This window comes from Mytilus edulis, chromosome 2, assembly GCF_963676685.1.
Source record: "Mytilus edulis chromosome 2, xbMytEdul2.2, whole genome shotgun sequence".
Classification (NCBI taxonomy): Eukaryota; Metazoa; Mollusca; class Bivalvia; order Mytilida; family Mytilidae; genus Mytilus; species Mytilus edulis.
The window spans coordinates 80641549-80647783 of NC_092345.1; positions in this window are offsets into that span (position 1 = coordinate 80641549).

Sequence of the window (6235 nt, forward strand, 5' to 3'; positions counted from 1 at the left end):
TCATGACACATTATTTTTACTCTAAGCCAACCAGTCCTTGCTCTCATTCCAAAATGTTACATGCTTAGGAGAAAAGTCTCAAATAGCAATTTTCAAGTATTTAGTTTGTCTCTTTTGCTGATTCAAACTCTACTAGCTGGAATAAGGCTTTTAGGTTTTGTTTTAGTGTAAATAAGGCAATACATTTTTCAATGTATAATATTTTGTGTACTATACAGTATGGGTTTTGCTCATTGTTGCTTTTGAAGGTTATATGGTGACCTTTAGTAATTGACATTTATCTCCTTTGGTATCTGGTGGATAGTTGTCTCATTGGCAATCATATCAAAAAACAACTTATCTTTTTTTTTCAGTATTTATTCTAATATTGTGATTTTACCTCACTTCCTTCTCTTTGAGATAGATAAATACAATGATTAATTGATTGTTGGTCGCTTAACGTCCAGTGGCAAATATTTCATGCAAGTTCAGGACTATAGATAAATACAATAAATATCTATGATACAAGTGTTGAATCAAAATGGCAACATTCATTCGACAACTCCTTAGCAACGTCTTCCAACATGTACTACTCAAACGTCAGAATGCATTTTGAATATTTTTCAACACAAAAAACTATATTCCTAGTGGTACCAACAATTATGTACACAAATATTGATATATATTGTTAAAGGACACAAGAAATTCAAATTCCAACATATTTGTCATGTAATGTTTCAACTTTCAATATAAAATGGTTTTGTTGATCTATACTTTTTAAATTATTAAAAATCCAAATATTTTTCACTTTAATACCCATATATATATATCAAAGCAGAATAAAAAATATATATTGAATTCCCCATTTAAGAAAAAATATATACTCCAACTGAACCTTTTCATAATTTGGTATAAATTCCATACTGCCATCCAATAATGAAATCAACTTTAGTTTAGAGGTTCAAGATGGCCGCTGAGCTGATAACACTGTGAAAAGTCAGCTCCCAATTTTTGCAATATTTTCAGCAGTTTAATTGTCTGAAATGGATTAATTTTATGGCCAAGAAGTAGTTTTTGAAGTGATGCATCCATTGATATGCTTTTTGTGTGATATATTTCAAGAAAATAGGAAATATTAGACATTTTCAAGGATTTTATTGTGTAAACTTGAATGATTGGATTTAGCTACAATAGACATATATAATTATATTGTGTGCAATATGCCTGGAGGTAGTAACCCTTCAAATAGACTTTCAAGTCAATCAGCAGATAAACAGAAACAAGTTAAAACTGTTCAGTCTTTATTAACAGCTAAGAAAGATAAAGATATTAGTAAACAACCTACAAAGAGAACTCGCTCAGATGTGTCAACAGATTCCAATACAAGTATGGATTTATCAGGGATAATTAATTTTCAAAAAGACCTAGATGAAATCAAGTTTAGCCTCAAGGATGTAACAACAAAAGATGATCTGAATGAAGTAACAAAAGACCTTGTCAAAACAGCTGACCTTGAGAATATGGTTACTGGTATTGTGAAAAAACTTTTTAGTAAATTTGAATCCACTTTAGATAAAAAGATGAATGAGAGATTGAATAAAATCCAAACAGAAATGCAAGAAAAGGTGGAGGCCTTATCGATTGAAAATGAACATTTGAGAAGGAAGATAGATCAAAATGAAGCCAAAACAATATCAATTAAAAAAGAACTGTCTGAAACAACAGAAATTGCTAAAGTAACAAATATAAGCAGTAACTACAATGAACAATACTCCAGAAAGAATAACATCAAGGTATTTAATTTTCCCTGGAAAGAGCAGCAAGATCTCCGTCAAGATTTTATACAAATGGTAAAGTCTGACTTAAATATAACACTGCATGACCGAGATATTGTAGCCATCCATCGTTTACCTGCACAGCGAGAACCACGACCATTAATCGTAAGGTGTTTTAATACTGACGTAAAGAGGAGTATAATGAGAAAAAGAAAAGAACTAAGAAACAAAGTAAAATTTGTAGATGATGTTACCACCAGAAATATGGCTCTTATAAAAAGACTTGAAGATAGTGGAAGGTTTGATCAGGTGTGGTATTTCAACTGTGGCATTTATGGCAGAACTGATAATGGTCTCCAAATGAAATATGGGTTGTATGATGACATCAACAGAAGACTGAGAGAAGGGAAGTAACTCTGACTTTTTGGAGATTAAGAAATATACATGTATTTGTTGATTTAGACTACTCAATACTGAAAGAAGGGAGATAATTCTAGATACTTTAAAAAAAAAAAAACACAATTATTACTTAAAGTTTGTATATTATTTCGAAATTTCTGATCTGATTATATATTATGTCAATCAAAATAAAGATTTATTAAGATAGTTGAGTGAATATTTAACTAAACAGAGAAAAATATTGCAAAAATTGAAACTGCATCATTACATTGTATGCAGAAAACAGGAAGAATGCCTGTTGTCTTGATACTGTTTATAATTTTTTATCTCATAGTTTCATCACTTTTTCAAATTATTTTTTTTCCTTTTTTGTTTTTTTTGTTAAAACAAGATACTTTTTCAGTACAAATAACCCATCTGATGAATATTGCTTTTAATTTATTGTATTCTTTTTGGACTTCACATTTTGTTCTTCTCATAATTGAATGGGGTCTCTAAAGATATTATCAGTTAACTGTCAAGGTCTAGGTGACATTGAAAAGAGAAGAGATGTATTTAATTTCCTTAAGTCTAAAAAATGCAACATCTATTGCATTCAAGATACACATTTCACAAATGAAAGTGAAATGAATATTAAGACCATGTGGGGCTATGAGTGTTATTTTTCATCTTTCTCCTCAAACTCTAGAGGAGTTGCTGTAATGTTTAATAATAATTTTGAGTTTAAAGTATTAAAAGAGAAGAAAGATGTAAATGGTAATTATCTAGCATTAGATATTGTTATAGACAAGGAGAGAGTAACACTTCTATCATTGTATGGTCCTAATGCAGATAATCCTAATTTTTACCATCTTATTATGTGTATTATAGAAGATTTTGGAAATGAAAACTTTATAATATGTGGTGATTTTAATCTTGTATTGTATCCCAATATAGACTATTGTAACTATTTACATATTAATAACCCTAGTGCTAGAGATAAAATTTTAGAAATTATAGATCAATGGAACCTTATAGATCCTTTTAGGGAACTTTTCCCAGACTTGCGTAGATATACATGGAGAAAAAAGAAGCCCTTTAAACAGGCTAGGTTGGATTTTTTTCTTTTTACAGATAATATGTTAACAAATTTACTAAATTGTAAAATTGAACCTAGCTATCGCTCAGATCATTCTTTTGTAATTTTAGAGCTACAATTTAACCCATTTATAAGAGGTAAAGGACTGTGGAAATTCAATAATTCCTTATTATATGATCAAGAATATGTAAATATTGTTAAAGATAAAATATTTGATGTCAAGAAACAATATTGTGCACATGTTTATGATTTGGAACATATTGATGAAATTTATGATGAAAATTTACAACTTACTATAAACAAGCAATTATTTCTTGAGACTTTATTGATGGAAATCAGAGGAAAGACTATTTCATATGCAAGTTATAAGAAAAAAGAAAAGGATAAAAAGGTTCTAGATTTACAAAGGGAAATTGATTTATTAGAAGCAAATTTTAAGGAAGAATTAATAAATCAATTAAAAGATAAAAAACAAGAACTGGAGGATATAAGGAAAGAAAAGATGAAGGGTAAATTAATACGTTCAAGGGCAAAATGGATTGAGGAAGGAGAAAAGCCAACTAAATATTTTTGTGGTCTTGAGTCAAAAAATTTTACTAGTAAAATTATACCAAAAGTCGAAACAGAAGATGGAAGGATTATAACAAAGCAATGTGATATTTTAAAAGAAACAAAAGTATTTTATGAAACATTATATAAAAATAGGGACTGTAGTTTAAATGGCTGTAAATTAGAACAATTAGAAAATGATTTAAAAAATTTAAATTTTGAAAAATTGACAGAGGATGAAAAAAATAATTTAGAAGGGGAGATAACTATAGCTGAGGCAGGTTTAACATTACATAAAATGAAAAATAATAAATCTCCTGGATCTGATGGTTTTTCGACTGAGTTTTTTAAATTTTTTTGGAAAGATTTAAAATATTTTATTGTAGAATCTCTAAATTATGGATTTCACATTGGATCATTATCAGTCACTCAAAAACAAGGTATTATCACATGTTTGCCAAAGGATAACAAGCCACGCCATTTTCTGAAGAACTGGCGCCCAATTTCATTATTAAATACAGTTTATAAAATTGGGTCAGGGGTGATCGCAAATAGATTTAAAAAAGTTTTAGATAAACTTATCAATTTAGATCAAACTGGCTTTATAAGTGGGCGTTATATGGGAGATAATATCCGACTTATATATGATATTTTGCAGTATACCGAGGAAAAAGATATACCTGGTTTATTACTGTTGATAGACTTTGAAAAAGCTTTTGATACAGTATCCTGGGATTTTCTTTTAGCAGTTCTGACTTTTTTCAACTTTGGGAATTCCATAATCAACTGGATAAAAGTACTTTACAATAATATTAGCTCTTCAGTCATTCAGGGTGGAAATTTATCAGAGTTCTTTGGTATTGGACGAGGCTGTAGACAGGGGGACCCATTATCACCGTACCTTTTCATATTATGTGCAGAGATTTTGGCAATAAAGGTTAGAGGTAATAAGAAAATACAGGGTATAGAAATTTCTCAAGTTGAACATAAACTATCTCAGTTTGCAGATGACACTTCTCTGATTTTAGATGGAAGTGAAGAATCTATGGAAGAAGCTTTATTAGAGCTAGATTGGTATGCGAAACTTTCTGGACTAAGGATAAATTTTACAAAAACTCAAGTAGTATGGATAGGAAGTAAAAAATACAGTAGAGAAATGTTATGCCAGAACAGAGATTTATCATGGGGGTCAACTTCTTTTAAGCTGTTAGGGATAAACTTTGATATTGATCTTGATAAAATTTTAAACTTAAATTATACTGATAGGTATCATCAGATAAAAAATTTGATAAATACATGGTCTAAAAGAAACCTAACAGTTATTGGTAAAATATCTGTGGTTAAAACTCTTATTCTTCCAATACTTAATCATCTCTTTTTAACATTACCAAACCCAAATGCTGAGATGATTAAGAAAATTAATGATGCTATTTATTATTTTTTATGGAACTCACCAGTTCATAGAGTTAAAAAAGAAGTGTTACACATGGATTATAAGAATGGTGGTTTGAAGATGATAAATATTCATCTATTTATGATAGCTTTAAAATGTACATGGATAAGAAAATTGTTTAGTTCTAACTGTAAATGGTCAACTATTTTATTTACAAATATAGATAAAGAAAAATTGTTTAAACTAGGAAATAGTTACACAACAAATACTATTTCGAATGTCAAAAATAAATTTTGGATTGATGTATTTAAAGCATGGCAATATTTTGTAGATAAAGATATAAATTCTACATGGGAATATTTTCTTGCTAGTCCATTATGGATGAATAAGAATATAAATATCAACAATAAACATGTATTTTATAGAAGTTGGTATAATAAAGGTATTGTTTTTGTAAATGATGTGATTAGTAATAGTGGAAGTTTCTCTCATATGGGGAAATAAAAGACAAATTTGATATTTCTGGGAATATAATGATGTATAATAGTATCATTTCAGCATTAAATAAGACAAAGAAGCTGTATTCAAGGGGAGATAATAAGCTCACAGAACCTTTTATTCCCTCTTTTGTTCAAACCATTTTAAAAAGGAAAAAGGGAACTAAAGATATATATTGGATGTTAATACCTAAAGTGGTTCCGAATGGGGAGAAAAAGTGGAATCAAATTTTGGAACTTAATGAATTGGAATGGAGAGAAATTTTCAAACTTCCTTTTGCAGTTACTAATAACACAAAATTACAATGGTTACAGTTTAGAGTAAATCATAGAATATTAGCTACAAACAAATTTTTGTGTAAAATTAATGTCATAAATAGCCAGCTATGTAATTTCTGTAAGGAAGAAATAGAAACTATAGAACATGTACTATGGAATTGTGAAAATGTCCAGAATTTATTAGAAGAAATAGATATATGGTTTTTATCTAATGGTATAAGTATTTCATTCACCAAAAAGAATTTTTTGTTTGGTGATGTCTCACATGTTTACAAGGGTGAAATTT